Raw genomic sequence first — 20,096 nt, forward strand, 5'->3', positions numbered from 1 at the left:
TGTTCGGGCGCAGTGGATTTGTAGGCGGCTACTGTTGTGGTGCTCTGCTCTCTTGGCTTGAGGCCAAGTGAGAGAGGGAGGAGTGAGCAGGCGGAGAGCGAGGGCAGGGAGAGGATAAGGACCGCAACCATGCCTCAGTGCCATACTCCAGTTTGTTCGGCGACGTGGCTGAGCTCCAAAGTCCACAAAACTGGCGCCGCCGTCTGCGTAAAGCTCAGTGAGAGAGGGAAAGACTAAGAGAAAGAGAGGATGACCGGTGGGGCCCCCATGAACAGTGACGACCGAAGCAAAATATCCCCTCCACTTATTCTATTCAAAAGAACACCTTCCTGTGGTCCAAAAATTATGGAACAAATTTTGTGTGAAACTACAATTCATGTGCAACACATTTGAACTAGTTTGACCCACAATGTCTGAGCCAATTTCAAACTAAAATTCTTCAAAAATGCCACCTTTTCTAAATTTTGGTAAATTTTATGCATTCAAAACCATCTCAAAATTTTTGGGAAAATTCATTTATATTCTTCATATTGCATTGACTAATTTCTAAAATTGTTCCCAACCCTATGTTGCATAGCAATATTCTGAGTTGCTTAACAACGCATCACTTAATATTAACTTTAACAATTTCAGTTCAATTTAAAACACATGCCAAGAGTTGCTCAAAACAATAAACGTGATGCTAATGATACTCATTAATGCTTAATGGCCTGATTAATGACTTTGGGCTATTACAGAACATTACATGTGACATGGTGTTTTTCGTCGTAGCGTGAATAGACCCTAACCATAAAGAGGTGCCGAAAACAAACATTGGCATGTACGGTACGCCTAAAGAGTAACCTAACAGCATGCCATTGCTAAACTAAATTGCCTTAGGGAATGGAAATAGGCTAGGGTATAATAGATGCTCTCTACTGAGTGCACCTAGGATATTTGCCCTTTCTTTGGGCATCAGGTCCCGCTGCCTTGGTGCAACGGGCCCTCTCTCGCTTCCTTTCCCTCTCTGCTTCGCTTGCTTGAGCCGCAGTGCACTCCTCCTGCTGCTTCATCCGTAGTTCATCCTGATGTTGCTCGTACTCTCAGTGTTGGTACGCTTCCCTCCTCCATCACATCTCCATATCCACCCACCGCTTCTGTCCTCATTTTGCTCCATGCTGAGCTATTGCCTGAAGTCGCAGAGAGGTGGAGGAGACTGGACAAAAGAAACAAGAGGAGGGATCAGTAAGAAATTGCATAAAATCATATGGAAAGGCATACATGGGTGATCTATGTCGCTATACCGGTGGGTACTCGTATGGTCCATGTCGAGGCTTATCGTACTCGTAGTTGGCACATATGAAGAAGCATAGGACATAGATGTTGGATATGTCCAAAGACTCGCAAAGCCTACAAAGGTTGCCACAGAAGCATATCAGTGGTTTGACCCCCTGGGGGATGAAAATCCCCCAATGTTTCTTGGGTGGGCTTGGTGGAGCTGAGAAAGATATTTCAGTTGAGGGAGCTGAGGAAGGAGTGGTCTATCCATGGATGATGGAGGGGTTATTTATAATGGATGGGGGTTGGTGCATGGATGGAGTGCAAGGGCTTCGCAGAGGGTGGAGCATAGGATGCCTTGTGAAACCTGAAAAAGTTGTGGCATTGATGTGTGGCAGAGATTCCCTTTGGTAGCTCTTGCTTGGCGTGGTCATTTGATTCTGCAAAAGTTGGGCTAGTAGTTATTGTTGCCTCTGCAAGCAAGGCAGGGAATCCAATGATATTGTCCTTACAAATAACATCTTGGTAGATTGGTAAGCATTTATTGAAGAAAGTAAAGTACATCAAATCAAGGGCCATCGTAAGCATTTGTTGCCTATTTGTGGCTATAGTACCTAAGGCAATATGCACCGTCTTGTACCCTACTCGTACGCTGGTGAGCTCATCAATGTTGCAGTGCGTTGAGGTGACCCCACGCTGTCAACATTTCAGAATGACGTAACCTGTCGCTGCACCCTTTTAAGAGCAATGTGACCGCACGGTGCTGAATTGACAGAGTCGCTAAAGTAGTGCATGAACTTTCTCCAAATTACATATCTGCACTTGGTCCATACACCATCGGGACTTGTTGTATATAAACAGAACACAATCGATTTTGAACTCAAACATCTTGTGACCGCGGCCTGTGTCGAGACAATGGCGTATCCTCATCCTCTTGATGGCCCCATCGATCCACCACCTCCACACCCCCATTTAGATGTCCATGACAGAGATTTCTTCGGAAACCACAATGCTCTTTCTTGCTCATTTTGGCCGCCATGTAGACATGGTGATGATGCTGTTATCTAGGTTTATGAGTATTTTGGTGACGTAGGCCGTCGCTTCTTCCGTTGTGCACATTTCATAGTACGAAGAAATAGTACTCACATTATTTCTTATTTTCTCAAAACCATTTACTTATCTCATATTTCATTTTTTTCTAGATAGATGATTTTGTGTTTTAGTACTGGATTGACCCGTTGATAGATCCACACATTCAAGAATACATTTGTCACCTGCACGTCATTATCGAGAAACTACAGGAACAATTGCACCAAGAGAGATGCAGCAACGTCAAAAGACACTATATCCCACCTCGCATGGTAGGTCGGAGGAACAACTGGGAGTAATTAGGATGTGTTCTAGCGGTCGACCGAGAATTTGATTTCGTATTTGATCCGTACCGTGCTGTTCGTAATTGAATAAATTGTATCCCTGAGTCGTGTTGTCATCACATGGTTAATACTAGAGCTTCAATTAATGTTAGTCCCCTACCTACATTGTTGTTTCAAGAATATGTAACACTTGGTATAAATATGCATCATGAAAGAAACATGTAAGTTACATATGCAATGGTAAAATCCACCATACTAACACAGTAGAATATGATAGCAGAATAAGGTAGTAGCATCAGAGTAACTAAACTACTCCGTAAACTAGTGGTCTGAACTAATGAAATGAAAAGCTGAACAAATGACAATTATTAATCATAAAAGCAACACGGACTACCCCTGACCCCTACCCTGACTCCTTTCCTGCACCCTGCCTCTGGCACGCTTGCGGCTACGTGCTAACACTAGAACATCGGTCTCGTCCTCCTTCTGAGGATGCTCGTAGGCGGAAGGTGTGTACCAATCTAACGCGTGGCGCTCACGTCTGGGCAACTGGGGCTCATAGATGCCTTCTGTCTCCTGTTGTGTAGTCTGAGTGGGAGGTGGGGCACCATACAACTATGATGAGGCCAACACTTCCGAGGCCCCTACATAGTCAAAGAAGGGGTTCCCGCTAGAGTGCGGCGTACCCCCGGAAACCTGGGTGGTTGTATCGATGCGTATAAAACCTGCATTTTTATATTGCACAAACAACTGAGTACTGGCGGAGAAAGCATAATGAATCTAACATTATGGAAAAAAGGGCCATGACATACCTAGTGTGGGAATACACATAGGCGTGGCAAAACCAGAGCATCCTACAAGCACGGGATGCGGAGTCTCAGGAGTATCGTAGCCATGCCTGATCCAGCCAAGGCCTCCTGTGAACTGGGGGGCGGTCCATCCAGAGCCTCCTGCGAAGTGGGGCCAGCCCATCCAAATCCTCTTGTGAACTGGGAGCCGGCCCATCCAGAGCCTCCTAGGAACTGTGGTGCGGCCCATCAAGAGCCTCCTGCCTACAAAATTAGTAAAATTAAAACCATATGGACCGTTACACATTTAACCATTTGCATAGGAAACTATAAGATTTCTAGGATAAATGTGCAACAATATTACGAAGAAAAAATACATACAGAATATTTAATTTTTAACAAAATAAAATATTCTTAGACTAAATAAAAAATTCTTATAGTAATAAAATTACTTGATCCGGGGGTGGAGGCTGAGGACTAGCATAGTGCTGGTGGACGAAGGCGGAAGAAGATCGTGGGGGCCGCTGAGTGGGATGCGTGGCTGAAGGGTCACGTACAATAGCGGCGGGCTGCCGGCAAGATGTGCACTTCACGATACGTCGGGCCTTCTTGGAAAGGCGTGAGAATGCTTCAATGATATCATCGATCGCCATTCCACATGTTCCTTTCTCGTGCAGCCTCGTAGCTGAACTCGTCGCCTCCTCATGAATCTCTCTCGCGGCGTCGGACTACGGTACACGACTAATCATTAGCAATAGCTGTAATGTGAATGTTGAAAGCCATAAGGATTTGAAGATTCCACGTACTGCAATGTGTAGCACAACTCCTGCGTGTCTTGGGTACAGGGCAGCAGTGCTAGTAGAGGAACGACCGGGGGTCCACAACACGAAGAAGACGTGTGCGAGTTCATGTACTGTACCACTATAGATACTGCTAGTAACTGTAGTCGTCGTAAGGGGCACCAAACTCGATAACGTCCGCAAGCACATCGCCCCACTGTTGCACCCAGGGCTGCATCCTGATGGTCAGGTTAGCCATGCTCCTTGGTGGTCTCTTAGTCGACAACCTACAATGGAGTGTCAATTAGAGGAAATCAATACACATAATAAAACGAGGTATGTGACATTACAACTCACGTGTGTACAGAAGCAGGAACGCGGTCTCCCAGGGGGACTGAGACCTCCTGGCGCCATCCAAACTGGCGCATCATGTGGTGCATGGCGTAGTCTTTGACGAATACGTCGAACACCAGTTTCTTCCTTGTCAGCCAAGATGCCGAGTGCTTGAAGCACAATTCGGAGATCCCACAGCCAATGGATCACCGTAGCACGAAGTCGGCGGTGTACAGCTCTCGAATGACCATATCAGCCCTCAGGTGGTCGAACTTCTTAGAGAAAGCCTCATACGCTGAACGCACCTGAACTCCTACCCATTGCGGCTGCAAAATTATAGTTCTTCTAAGTTAGATTATCAATGTTACAACACTAAAATTTAAATAGTACTTTAAAGGGTGTACCCATCGGCGTGTCTAAGTTAGATTATACATGTCTTCGCCAGCATACATCTCTAGGGTGCAATGCATAGGCACCACATGTGGTCGTCCTACCTGAAAGCGCTCGAACAACCACAGTTGAAGCAGAAGAGGCATACCCATCAAGTTGGACACGTTGCGTGTCCTCACACAGATGTTACACAACGCGCGGTAGGTGGCACAAAGAACCGCCGAACCCCAAGACACCTGAGGCACATTGATGACTGCTGCGTCAGCAATAGCCCAGGCATAGGCTATCCAAGGTGTGTCCACAGTGTTGCCATGACTGGAGGTGAACATCACCCAACGGAACAACCACAATAGGTAAGCCTCCAGGTGTCGAGCAACTTGGTACTTCGTGGGATCCTCGGCCATCCTTTCCACTGCATAATTTGATTGATTGTTAATATCGATAATAAATGGACAAAGGACATGCAATATGAAATTAGAGAAGCAACAAAAAATTACTAACTCTGAACTGCTCCAACCACTGCTTCTTTGGGCCATGCTTTTGATGCTCCTCAATGGGTGCCATGTTTAGTGGCTCAGGTAGAACTCCCTGGAACCTCTCAAAGAAGTCATGGTGCCAACCAGCTGGAGTGACCGAGGGGCCGATTGGTTCACCAAAAATTGGTAACCCGGTCAGCAAGGAGACATTCTGCAGCGTGACTGTCATATCCCCAAACGACATGTGGAACGTGTGTCTCTGGTCTCCATCGGTCCACCAAAGCCGAAATAAGAGAAAGGTCATATGAAAACCAATGTGACCGCTCCATCTCTCCCTCGTCCTCCTGACCCTCAGCTACCTGATGCGGACCCGTGTCCTCATCTGTGGCCTGAAGCATCCGTGCAAGAGGAAGAAGTCCTGCGTGACCCAACCTGCAAATACGTGACCTCATTAGTTACGACAAATTAAATCACGTGTGTAAATTGAACCATATGTACGTATTGAACCATCTGTACAACCTGCCGAATCAGTCCGGGTGCAATCGCCAAGCTGTCTTTGGCGCACAAATATGAAAAAGGGGAATACTCCAAGCGTCATGCGTGGCCTGTAAGAAGCCACGGTGACGATGCCTCCATCTCTGCAAAAATAGACCAACATAAAACACATAATTATTGTAAACTGATGATCACATAATTAATACGTCAACAACATAAATCATACACAAATTACTTTATAAGACAGAGAGAACATAAATAATACATAAATGAAAACTCTTGGTTTTTACATGAAGAACATAAAAAATTATACAAATAATAACACTTAGTTTTTACATCAAGAACATAACAATTACCCAAATAAATAAAGAAACACATTGTTCCTAGATAGCATATCCGGCAAGGTCTGCCCCAATCCCATGCATTGCTTGTCCTCCACGTGCAACTCTCCCACAACTACTACCGGTGGATGGTCCTGCTCCAGCATCGCCGCGGTTAGAGTGTGGGCAATCCTTTACCTTGTGCCAACTTCAGCTTCATCCATATCGTTACAAATATGCCTAGTCTGCAGCCGACCACATGGTGATGTCTAAGCAGCATCATATAGGGTAGACATATCAGCATATCTCTATCATAAACTGTGAAGTCACCATGCACATTGAATCCACAGAACTTTCCAGTCCAAGTCAGGACCAAATTTTCCTTCAAGTAAAATGGTGACACATATATTGAGCTTCCCACACCCACTTGTGATAATGCAGCCAGCAAATAACAACATGGGAGATGTAAAAGCTTTGGTTTGTTGCAGGAGCATTCGCACCATCCATTGAAAAATTTCCATACGTTCACCTCATGAGTGACAATTCTAGTATCACTCCCCACTCCTCCTTTTGATCTCAGGGTTATCTCGAAGTGGTGATCATTGACGCCCATGCTACGAACCATATGTTGTACTACTTTCGTGTTCTTTTTTTGGAGGTACTCCATCATTCGTTGGGCATACAGTGTACGCATTGTTGTATAGTGACTCACAGCAGCTGCATGCCTCTTCTGGTGGTAACCAATAATACCGTACAACATTCCCTCAACGATTGCAACAATAGGGAGTCCACGCAGCCCTCTGATGACCCAATTGTAAACCTCTGCTATATTGGTAGTCATGACGCCATACCTATCAAATAACATCAAAATAAATAGGTATCCAGTTTCAAATATACTAGCTCATATTACACATATTCGATAAAGATGTGGCCCAGTACACGAACCTAGCACCTCCGATGTCATAAAGTAAGGACCACTTTTCCTTTGGCTCTACCTCAATCTAATCAGAGAAACATTTGATGTTTCTTGCCGACCTTCTTCTCATATTAGGAGGATCAATGCCTTCTCCAAGAGGCAGCAGCGCCTCTAGTATAGTGTCATCACCAGTAGCCAGCTCCTTATTTCTCTCCTGCACGTGCGTCCTTGTTTCCTTATCTGCCTCCTTCCGCAAAGCATCAAACTTGCAACTTTGGTTCTGGCTGCACAGCCGCTTGAACATGTCCATCAATGCTTTGCTCTTGAATTGTTTGTGGAAATTTTCTCCCATGTGACACATACACCACCTATTCTGTAGGTCATGCCAAGGAAACAACTCACTTGAATCTTCTTGCAGTGTCTTTATAGCAGATAAGATCCCAGCACGCCGATCATGTATTATGCAAATGTTAGGTCGATCATGAACAATCCTAACCTTAAGATGCCTAAAAAACCAAAGCCAGCTCAACCTTCTCTCACCCTCCACAAATGCAAATGCCAAAGGAAGTATCTGATTATTTGCATCAACACCAATTGCAGTGAGAATTTGGCCTTTGTACTTACCAGTCAAGAATGTACTATCCATGCAAAGCAAAGGACGACAGCGTTGGAAGGACTGAATACACTGACCTAAAGAAAAAATAGCATGCTAGAAAATCCTAGGCTGGTTTCATCAAGTTCAGTCTCCTTGAAAGCAGTATATGTGCCAGGGTTCCTGACCTTCAGAACTTCAAGCACGCGGGCTAGGATGCAATAAGAAGCATCATATGTACCCCACCGCTTTTCCAAGGCTTTCTGTTTTGCATGCCAAGCCTTTTGATAAGTAATATCATATTTGAACTGTCGTAATATTGATCGTTGGATGAACGAGCATTCCATGTCTCGCTTCTGAATAGTCTCAATGAACAATTCATTTGCAAATAATGCAGCAGTGAGGTTGATGAGGACCTCCCAGCAAATGTGCCAACCCATGGACCAGCTAAAACAAGTCAAGCACCAATTACACCAATACAAGGACCCATCACACGGAGTCGTGCAAGGAAACTGCAGCAAGAGGTGAACTCTCTCCTTACTAAATTTGATTACAATACAAATGAGAACTTTATACTACCTAAATGTTCTACTTTTGTATTGCTAAGGTTTACTCATATTGGAGCTGCTGCTGGACCAAAGGAGACAAGTTACACCGAGAAGGAGACGAGTTACGCAGAAGCTGAACCATCACACTGACTCCTGACATCAGAGCCATGTTCCAAGAGACACACGCACAATCTGGTCAAGATTCACCATGCATAATGCACATGGACAGAAAGATAATCAAGTCTACTTTCACCTCCAACAAACGGCTCGTCTTTTCGACTTCCCATTAAGGAGTAATGACCATTTAAGTGAAGACTGCCAGGGAGGCTAAAGATCACGCGAGGCTTCTCGGGAACCCATGTTTTCACCTTTTCATCTCCCTTTATTTTCGTGGAAACTTATAGAACTTTCACACCTAGCTAGGAGGGGTGTTCCTAGTATAAATACCTACTGTATCTAAGCCAAAGGGGGCACGATTATGAATTAAGAAAAATCCACCAGATGGTGTTTCCAGCCAAGAGCTGTTGAGTGACTTACCCCAAATTTCTTGCGAGTTCTTCATCGACTTGTGAGAGACCGATTCACCGGTATATATGTGAAGGTTCCTCTGGGACCCCCTAATTCGTGCTCTACGGTTTCCAGTTAGGCTGCACCGTTTTGTGTGGATTAGTCCCGGTTTGTGGTTCTGCGGTCGTTCAGAGATCGAGTCGAAATCCATCAAGGTTTCGGTGCCTCTCTCCCCGTCGCTTGGTCGCAACCAACCTTGACCAGTTCTAAAGCTACCCAGTTTGTGTTCTTGAGTTCGTGGAGATCGAGTCGAGTCCAAGGATTCGGTGCCTCTCTCCTCGTTACTTGGCCACATTCCAACCTTTGTCAGTTATAAAGCTAGTTATCCCGCTGCATTTTTCAGCAAGTTATCTCTTGTCGTACCTACTGCCGTGAAGATCGGGCCAACCCACGGGTTTTCCCCTATCATTTGGTATCAGATTTCAGGTTACCACGGTAGGTACCATCCCCATATCATCCATTAGTTTATCACCTTTTTACTGTTCCCCATCTTGTGTTATTCGTCATATCCCATAGTCCACAAAAAAGCCACAAAAAACACCCGAACCTTTGTGTAGTACTGCTGGTCTTGTGTCGTTTACGTCATTTTGTTGTTGGTCACCATCTCCGTTTACACATTGTTATGTATTTCTGCACCCTAGTGTTGTGTTAAAAAAGAAAGAAAGAAGAAATCAGAAAAAAGAGTATAAAAAAAAAGAAAGAGAGAAAAGAAAACAAGAGGAACATCAAGAAGGGTTGCATACTTGTTCTTAGCATTGCAAAATTTCAGATTGGTGCTAGCAACATTTACACATCTTTTGTGTGGTTTACGACACTAGATTTTCAGTGCTACAAGCCTTCCTTGTTCAGCCATCCAAGCTCCACCATATACCGTAACCGGACCTCTCGACTCGTAAACCGTTCAACCGCTTAATCACAAGCCGTGGTACTGCTGCACTAGCACACTCACAGTCTTTGAGAACGCGTAAGAACTTTGGTGAGTAAGAGGTGAGGTTCCACAAATATTACCTATTCCACTATATCTTGTATTGCTCTAACATGGCAGGCTCCCCTTCAAGTGTTCGCGGTGGTAATATTGGAGGAGAAGAAGAACCCCCAGTTGCACGGGCTGAGTTACGTCAACTTGGAAACTCGCTATTGGAGGTCATGGAGAGGATGCTCAATGAACGTCTCCCTCCAGCGGGTGGAAGGGTGCCACAACATAGCCCTGCCAATTCTCATGGTGAGGTTGATGATGAAAATTCAGTGGGAAGAGCTGAAGACTACTACTTTGGCCATCGCAGAGGTCGTGGTGGTCGCTTTGGCCATGGTGGACAGCATGGAGGAGGTGCTCGTGGGCGTGGTTTTCGCCCCCGTGTGCACTTTGATGATGAAGATTTTCATGATAATTTTGATCATGAGATGGAATATGATGACAATGAGAACCCATTTGCCAATCGTGGGCTGTTTAGACAGCACCATGACCATCGTCGAGGTGCTGCTTATGGTGGTCGTGAATTGCCTCATAATCGTCATAGAGCTGAACCGGACAATCTTGCTCGAATCAAGTTGAGTGTTCCCAAGTTTACGGGATGAGAAGACCCTGATGCATACCTTGAATGGGAGGAACAATGTGATCAAATTTTTAGGGTGCATGATCTCTCTGATCGGAGGCGTGTAAACCTTGCTTCCGTCGAGTTTTCAGGATATGCACTCACTTGGTGGAATCAAGAGAATCAGCTTGTATTGGGGCGTGCTCATATTGATACTTGGGCTGAGATGAAGCAAGTGATGAGAAGACGCTTTGTGCCATCAAGTTATCAACGTGATCTTCGCAATAGGTTGCAGAATTTGAGGCAAGGAACCAAATCGGTGGATGAGTATTATAAAGAAATGGAATTACTCTTGGTGCGCTATGGAATTAGAGAGGATGCTGAATCAAAAATGGCAAGATTTTTGCATGGTCTTAATGCTGAAATTTCAGGTTTTGTGGAAATGTTTCCTTACAACACTCTCCAAAACCTTGTTGACCAAGCTATGCGCACGGAGAGGAAGATTCAGCAAGAAGGACGTGGGCGCTCATTCTCTGCTGTACCATGGCGTCGTCAACAACCCGGTACCTCATTTGCCGGTGGACGCTCTCAAGGTGCTGCAGCTCGGAGTTCTCCCTCTAATCCAATTACAAAGGCTGCACCATCTTCGGCTTCTTCACCTGCACCACGCAATGAGAACAAGCGTCCAGCTGCAACCACAGGGGCAACATTTGTTGCATCCACATCTCACAGTCGAGATATTAAGTGCCACAAGTGCCAAGGGCGTGGACATGTTGCCGCTGAATGTCCTAGTCGAAGGACCATGATTGTGAATGAGAATAATGAATGGGAATCTGCAAGCGAACCTGAATATGATGAGTATCCTGAAGAAGCACTAAATAGTGATGAGAATGAGATCCAAGCTGATGTAGATGACAATAATTGCTTCATTTCTCGTCGAGTGCTTAGTGTGAATGTTGGCAAAGAGGAAAATGGGCAGCGACACAACCTTTTCCACACGAGGTATAATCAAAGACAAGTTGTGTCGAATCATTGTTGATAATGGCAGCTGCAACAACATTGCAAGTCAAGAATTGGTTGAAAGAATGGGATTAAAACAGAGGTGTCACCCTTCTCCATACAAAATGCAATGGCTTACCGATTGTGGTGCTATGCGTGTAAGGAATATGGTGACCGTGCAATTCTCTATTGGGAAGTACCATGATCAAGTGGACTGCGATGTGGTTCCAATGCAAGCATGCCAATTGCTTTTGGGAAGACCTTGGTTGTATGATCGTGATGCTCAAATCTGTGGTCATTCCAATAAGGTTGTTTTCATGTATAAAGGGGAGCGCATCTCTTTGCTTCCTTTGACTCCGGAGGAAATAATGAATGATGATCTCAAAAGAAAACAGCGAGAGAGTGAGAAACACTTGAGTGAATCCAACAAAGCAAGTGAGAAAGAGAGTCCAAAGCCAAATAAAACTCCACAGCCACAAAGATCCAAAACAATGGGAAAAGAGGGATTAGTGATGATGGTTGGGAAGGGGAATCTGAAAATTTTGAGAGAACCTCATGCCATGTTCTTTGTGCTCTTGTGCAAGGACAATCTTTTGACAACTACTGACTTACCATCTACTTTGCCTAGTGCTGTTTTTGATATTTTGTAGGAGTACGAAGATGTATTTTCTGATGAAGTACCACCTGGACTGCCACCAAAAAGAGGCATTGAACATCAAATTGATCTTGTACCAGGAGCTCCACTCCCGAACCGGCCACCGTACCGAACAAATCCTGAGGAGACGAAGGAAATTCAGCGCCAAGTGCAAGAACTCCTTGACAAAGGGTATGTAAAAGAAAGTCTCTCACCTTGTGCTGTTCCGGTTCTTTTAGTTCCAAAGAAAGATGGTTCATGGCATATGTGTGTTGACTGCCGAGCTATTAACAACATAACCGTGAGGTATAGACATCCAATATCTCGTCTTGATGACATGCTTGATGAGCTTAGTGGTGCTATCATTTTCACAAAAATTGATTTGAGAAGTGGTTATCACCAAATTCGAATGAACGAGGGTGATGAGTGGAAAACTGCATTCAAAACAAAATTTGGGTTGTATGAATGGTTAGTCATGCCTTTCGGTTTAACAAATGCACCTAGTACTTTTATGCGCTTGATGAATCATATGCTTAGAGCTTTCATTGGCAAGTTTGTTGTTGTTTACTTTGATGATATTTTGATTTACAGCAAATCCCTTGAAGAACATATTGCTTGTGTGCTTGTTGTCTTGAGGGAAGAAAAGTTGTATGCTAACCTTGCCAAGTGCACTTTTTGCACCGACAAGGTAGTTTTTCTTGGCTTTGTTGTTTCAGGTCAAGGTGTGGAGGTGGATGAAGAAAAGATCAAAGCTATTGGTGAGTGGTTACCACCTCAAAATGTGAGCCAAGTGAGGAGCTTCCTCGGGCTTGCTGGTTTCTACCGGCGATTTGTTAAAAATTTCAGCACCATTGCAGCTCCAATCAATGAGTTATCAAAGAAAGAAGTGCCATTCCATTGGGGAGAAACACAAGAACGAGCATTTGAAGACCTGAAAATGAAGTTAACAACAGCACCACTCCTTGCACTTCCAGATTTTGGTAAGACATTTGAAATTGAATGTGACGCAAGTGGTGTAGGGATTGGAGGAGTGCTCATGCAAGAAGGACGACCAATTGCTTACTTTAGTGAAAAGCTAAGTGGTCCAACTCTGAATTACTCTGTTTATGATAAAGAACTCTATGCTCTTGTGCGATGTTTGAAGACATGGCAACATTACCTTTTGTCGAAAGAATTTGTGATACATTCAGACCATGAATCTTTCAAACATCTTAAGGGTCAACTTAAACTGAACCGTAGACATGCTAAATGGAGTGAATTCATTGAATCTTTTCCTTACATTGTCAAGTACAAGAAAGGTAAAGATAATGTGGTAGCTGATGCTTTGTCACGACGACATGTTTTGCTTGCTGAACTTGATGCTAAAGTTCTTGGGTTTGAGAGTATCAAAGCAATGTATGCTCATGACTCATATTTTGCTGAACCATACTCCAAATGTTCTCATGCAAAGGGCTGGGAAAAATTCCATTTACATGATGGATTTCTATTTCGGGCTAACAAACTTTGCATTCCAGACTGTTCTCTTCGCATTATGCTTTTGCAGGAAGCACATTCCGGTGGTCTTATGGGGCATTTTGGTGCCAAAAAGACTGAGCAAGTATTGGCCAACCATTTCTTTTGGCCAAAGATGAGACGCGATGTTGAGAGACATGTTCAACGATGTGCAACATGCCACAAAGTTAAGTCCCGTTTGAACCCTCATGGTTTATATACCCCTCTTCCTATTCCTAGTGTACCTTGGGAGGATATTTCAATGGATTTTGTTCTTTGTTTACCTCGGACTAAAAGGGGAAGGGACTTAATTTTTGTTGTGGTTGATCATTTTAGCAAAATGGCTCATTTTATTCCTTGTCATAAGAGCGATAATGCTTCACATATTGCTGAATTGTTTTTCAGGGAAATTGTACGACTACATGGTGTACGACGAACCATTGTTTCAGATCGTGATGCCAAATTTTTGAGCTACTTTTGGAAAACATTGTGGGGCAAGCTGGGCACACAATTGCTCTTTTCTACAACATGCCACCCACAGACGGACGGCCAAACTGAAGTGGTAAACCGCATATTATCCATGTTGCTGTATGCTGTACTCAAGAAGAATTTAAAGATGTGGGAAGAAAGTCTACCTCACGTAGAATTTGCATATAACAGGGTGGTACATTCGACCACAAAATTTTCTCCGTTTCAAATTGTATATGGGTTCAATCCCGCTGCTCCCATCGATCTTTTGCCTTTGCCTGTGCAGGAGCGTGTCAACGAAGATGCTAGCAAGCGTGCTGACCTCGTTAAGAAGATTCATGAACAAGCTCGAACCAACATTGAGAAGATGACAAAGACATATGAGAAGCATGCCAACAAAGGTCGCAAAAAGATTGTATTTGAACCTGGACAACTTGTTCGGGTCCATCTACGCAAGGAACGGTTTCCCGAGCAACGCAAGTCCAAGTTGCAGCCACGAGCAGATGGTCCTTTCAAAGTGCTCCAGCGAATCAATGATAATGCATATGAGATTGATCTTCCAAGCAAGTACGGTGTGAGCACAACCTTCAACGTTGCTAATCTCTATCCATTCTTCGAAATTGAAGAGTCGAGGACAACTCCTTTTCAAGAGGGGGAGGATGATGAGGACCTCCCAGCAAATGTGCCAAGCCATGGACGAGCTGAAACAAGTCAAGCACCAATTACACCAATACAAGGACCCATCACACGGAGTCGTGCAAGGAAACTGCAGCAAGAGGTGAACTCTCTCCTTACTAAATTTGATTACAATACAAATGAGAACTTTATACTACCTAAATGTTCTACTTTTGTATTGCTAAGGTTTACGCATATTGGAGCTGCTGCTGGACCAAAGGAGACAAGTTACACCGAGAAGCAGACGAGTTACGCAGAAGCTGAACCATCACACTGACTCCTGACATCAGAGCCATGTTCCAAGAGACACACGCACAAACTGGTCAAGATTCACCATGCATAATGCACATGGACAGAAAGATAATCAAGTCTACTTTCACCTCCAACAAACGGCTCGTCTTTTCGACTTCCCATTAAGGAGTAATGACCATTTAAGTGAAGACTGCCAGGGAGGCTAAAGATCACGCGAGGCTTCTCGGGAACCCATGTTTTCACCTTTTCATCTCCCTTTATTTTCGTGGAAACTTATAGAACTTTCACACCTAGCTAGGAGGGGTGTTCCTAGTATAAATACCTACTGTATCTAAGCCAAAGGGGGAACGATTATGAATTAAGAAAAATCCACCAGATGGTGTTTCCAGCCAAGAGCTGTTGAGTGACTTACCCCAAATTTCTTGCGAGTTCTTCATCGACTTGTGAGAGACCGATTCACCAGTATATATGTGAAGGTTCCTCTGGGACCCCCTAATTCGTGCTCTACGGTTTCCAGTTAGGCTGCACCGTTTTGTGTGGATTAGTCCCGGTTTGTGGTTCTGCGGTCGTTCGGAGATTGAGTCGAAATCCATCAAGGTTTCGGTGCCTCTCTCCCCGTCGCTTGGTCGCAACCAACCTTGATCAGGTCTAAAGCTACCCGGTTTGTGTTCTTGAGTTCGTGGAGATCGAGTCGAGTCCAAGGATTCGGTGCCTCTCTCCTCGTTACTTGGCCACATTCCAACCTTTGTCAGGTATAAAGCTAGTTATCCCGCTGCATTTTTCAGCAAGTTATCTCTTGTCGTACCTACTGCCGTGAAGATCGGGCCAACCCACGGGTTTTCCCCTATCAGAGGTTGCGGTGCTTTCGACCAACATTTTACAGCATACAATTGTGCTGAACCACTCTTGAGGCTACCCAGTGGGTCAAATGCTTCGGCTTGTATGCATGAACATAAAAGCTACATCTAGGTGTTCTGCACTTGACACTGTACTTTCCTAGGCTTGAAACAGTAACAAATACCTCTTTGTGTGATGTCACTGCCCACCGTGCCACTGCATCCTTCATTTCAGACCGATTGGGGAACACCTGATTTAGGTGAACCATACTTGAACCATACTCTTAACGGGAGTCATGGTTCTCCATAACTTGCATCCTCGCTTTGTTAGGCAAGTTCCTTTCATTTGGGATGACAGTATTAGAGCAGTCATCATCTTCATCATCACCATCATATTCATCTACATTTACAGATTCCAATAAAGCTTCTTTCTCATGAATTGCGTTATGATCCACGTTCTCGAGCTCCACAATGATTTCTTCAATTCCTCCCCTGTATCAGTCTGACCCTCCTCAACCTCTGCCACCCGTCTATGCACAACAACCTCTCCATTTGTTCAACTTCCTCCGTCGACACTGCATGCCCGCATGTATCCTCTTCTTCCGGTGGAGGTGTTGCACTGCTACTATCATCCGCTTCTCTTGGACATGGTTGCACCAGGATATTGAACTCATCCCGACGCCGCCTGCACCACTCCAACCATTTCAGCCATTTGTCCGTCCGATGCACCGGCTTTAACTCCCAACAAATTGGATTTAACGTACTAGTCCACATACATTGCATCGTAACAGAATAAATCTGACGTCAACCTGAAAGTATTGGGTGAACCATATTTTCATCTCCTTCATCTTTGTACCCTCAGGGTTTGGGTGCTCAAGGATGGTAAATGAAAAATTGCTCAAATCAACAACTACTGGACTGTTACGGATTTGATCATTTCTATAGAATATTCTAAGCTTTATAGAGTTTGACATAACTGTCACCTAAAAAATATATCAATTATAAATAAAAATCAATTACATTCATACATTATGACTACCTTAAAATTGATAAACATAATGGCCATGTCAACCCAGCGTTGCTTGTCCTACAATAAAAAGTACTATAGTCTTCAATGCCTAAAATATAATCAATATTACTGTCCTAAATCTACTTCGAGGATATCATTATTAAATAAATATATTACTAGCACCAACAAATTTAATATAATTAATTCGCAACAACTTACTAATTAATACCATTTGATATTAGGAATCTTGCGAATTTTCAAAAATATAATGTTCATTGGATTTTAAAATTTTAACATAAATACTTCGGTGTTGTATTGCTTTTTGGATCCTCAATTTGTTTTATTCTTTTTTTTGAAAACCACTAGTTCTAAGTTACAAATAATTTAAAAAATACCGTACTTTAGTGTAACACATAATAATACAATCCTACAATATAATCTTACATACATCATCTTAACTAGAGTACCGATATCTAATTTTTGCACACACATAAATTTTATTTTCTTAACCTAATACTACAATAATTAATACAAAGATTTCTACCTAAAATAAATATTTACAAAGGCACATTATTTTGCTAGTCTCTAATTCAATCTAAATGCAAATAGATCGATAGACATACATCCAAAAACACAATAAATAGGAAAAAATTTACCTCAACGCTTCTTCTTCCTCCTCCACTTCTCCTTCTTCTCCTTCTTCTCCTACCTCCTCCCTTCCTCCTCTCTTCTTCCTCCTTTCTCTTCTCTCTTCTCCTCTCTGCTCGTGTGCTCCTCTCTGTGCGGTCGCAACCGAGACGACGCAAATTGAAATGAGACGGCGCGGCGTGCCGGCCGCGGATACATTCGTATTTTTCATCGAACGGAACGGCGAAAATACAGTTTTTACCGTACGGTTTGGCGAAAACTAATTTTCGCAACCGTGCGGTGAAAACTGCCTCGTAATTGTAGCCATGCACCCCTGTGCTACCGCCGACGCCACATCAGCAATTTTCGTCATACCGTATGGCAAAAATAGTGTTTTCGCCGTACGGTAAGGTGAAAACAAGATTTCGCCATATGTAGGGCAAATAGGTATTATTTTTAAAATTTTCTTGTTTCGGTACTATTTTGAAAATATCAGTAAAAAATTTAATATTAAAAAAATTCCTCGTCATAACGTGTATGCTCTCCCCACTCCCTCTAACATCACAAAGAGATGTAGAGAAATGTCAACAATTGATTAGCTCCGATGGACTATATCTTGGTGGATCTCTTTAATATGGAACCAAATCCTTGGGTCGCTTGGGACACATGCAAATAATCCGCGTTATTTATTTCATACATTTGGTTGTGAGCTTAAGCTCGAAGGAATTGGTGGTTGAACTTCAGAATCACAAAATATTTTGAGGAGAAAATAAGACGTGGCAATGGTCTGATGGTGGGAGCGATGGTGTGCAGTGGACGCATAGGCGTGTGTGGAGTGAGTGGGTGCTAGTGTGGTATGGGTCCTTCATGTTATCATGTAAAAATATATTATGAGGGGAAAAGGTTTAGATGAATTTACTAGACATGTGCACATGGCATACTTGCCTTCTTGAAAATTTGAATATCATATTATACCATTTTCTAGACATGTGCACATGGACAAATTAACATATCATTTTGGAACAAAACAAAAAAGTTATACCCATAAGAATATTTCAATTAGTAATGCTGCCAATTCCGATGTGAGAGAGTATGATGTGCTGAGTCATAGTCACGCTGGTGGCTTTTCTGGTGCAAAAGTGCCAAACCACTTATGATGCTCCACTGTAGGACACAAGCTGTGGTCAATACAGTTGTGCAGTTTGGTGCCAAAATTTATGATTGATATCTCAAATCATTAATTCGATTTGTATTTGAATTTGCTGACTCTGCCTCATAACATTGCTCAATAAAGGTTCATAACAAGCGTATGGTTTTAGCCAATTATTTGCTGGAAATAATGTGGTTCTTATCTGAACTTCAAGGAATCCAAATACCAAAGCACCTGTCGAAGGGTGAACTCCTCAAGCGGGAATCCGGAGGGACCTCCTTTGAGATTCGGCTGGGGGATAATTCTGAATCCGCTTCGTTGGTGAAATAAATGGGAGTAAATGAGATGCAGGTAGGGTAGAATGATCGGATGCAGGAGAAAGTAAATGCTTAGGAGATTTTTAGCCAGGTTCGGGCCGCTCTGAGCATAACACCCTACTCCTGTGTGTATGCTTATAAATGCTCTGAGGATGTCTCTCTGAGGATCTGCTGTGTTACAAGAATGTTTGTCTAAGTCTAGAGCTTCGTGCTCCTTTCTCTTCGTCGGCTTGTTTTCTGAGCTCGTTCGGTGTGTTCACCAGACTCTGTCTCGGTGTTCTAAAAACCCATCGATGTGTCTTCCGTCTGGTCTTTGTCGTCATCATTCCGCTTTCCAGCGGGTGCAGCGGGGAGGGCCCGCCGGGCAGCCACCAAGCAGCCCCGCGTGCCCGCCTGGTCAAAGCGAGCCTGAAACAGTAGGGCGGCAGGCGTTGCGCCTCGAGCCCTGCGACGTTATCCCGAGGCGCGCCGGATGATGCGCGATGGGACCCGTGCATTAAATGTCCCCACGCCTCCCTGCCAGGCCATGGTAGAAACTGACAGCAAGCGTGGGGGGAGTGATTGGAAGAGACAGGCCATGCGCCCTCTTAAATGCAGCATCGGGCCTCTCACCAGTTGACACCTCACTGCTGAGCCCTTGTGGGGACCACCGGCGTAGGACTTCTCAGGCCCTCGGGGAACTGTGAGTGCTCGGGGATTACCGCTGACAGCCCCGAGCACTCTCTCCCGGATATGCCCTCTCTTGGTCCTCGGGGAACCGGGTGCTCGGGGACCACTGTTCGCGGCCCCGAGCACTCTGTCCTGGAACTTGACTGCTTGGGTCCTCGGGGAACTCGTGTGCTCGGGGGCCACTGTTCATGGCCTCGAGCACTCTCTCTCGGAACTGACTTCTCTTGTCATCGGGGAACTCGGGTGCTCGGGGACTACTGTTCATGGCCTCGAGCACCCTCTCCCGGAACTTGGTCTTCTCGGGCCATCGGGGAATTCGGGTACTCGAGGACCACTCTGCATGGCCCCGAGCACCCTCTCCCGGGACATGGTCTTCTCAGACCTCGGGGAGATAATCCCCGAGGGAGGATGCCACGTGGCACTCTGCTGTCCTAGCCTCGGGACTCAGGGACCTCCGTTCCTGTGTCACCGACAGCAGCCCTCGGGCCCATCGGTAGACGATGGCCCAGAGACTGTGGATGGGGCCCTCGTTTTTATCGAGGCCGATCCCAGCACCGATGCCACGTGGCCTGTTCTCCGGCGCTGGTCTTTCTGGCATAGGCT

The 20,096-nt window shown here is 44.5% G+C and overlaps 1 pseudogene; it reads left to right on the plus strand.

The window, feature by feature from the left end:
- Positions 1-9,872: 9,872 nt before the first annotated feature.
- On the plus strand, positions 9,873-14,910 carry LOC133905987 (uncharacterized; annotated as a pseudogene).
- The last annotated feature ends 5,186 nt before the right edge of the window (positions 14,911-20,096 follow it).

The sequence above is a fragment of the Phragmites australis genome, chromosome 23 (assembly GCF_958298935.1).
Source record: "Phragmites australis chromosome 23, lpPhrAust1.1, whole genome shotgun sequence".
NCBI lineage: Eukaryota > Viridiplantae > Streptophyta > Magnoliopsida > Poales > Poaceae > Phragmites > Phragmites australis.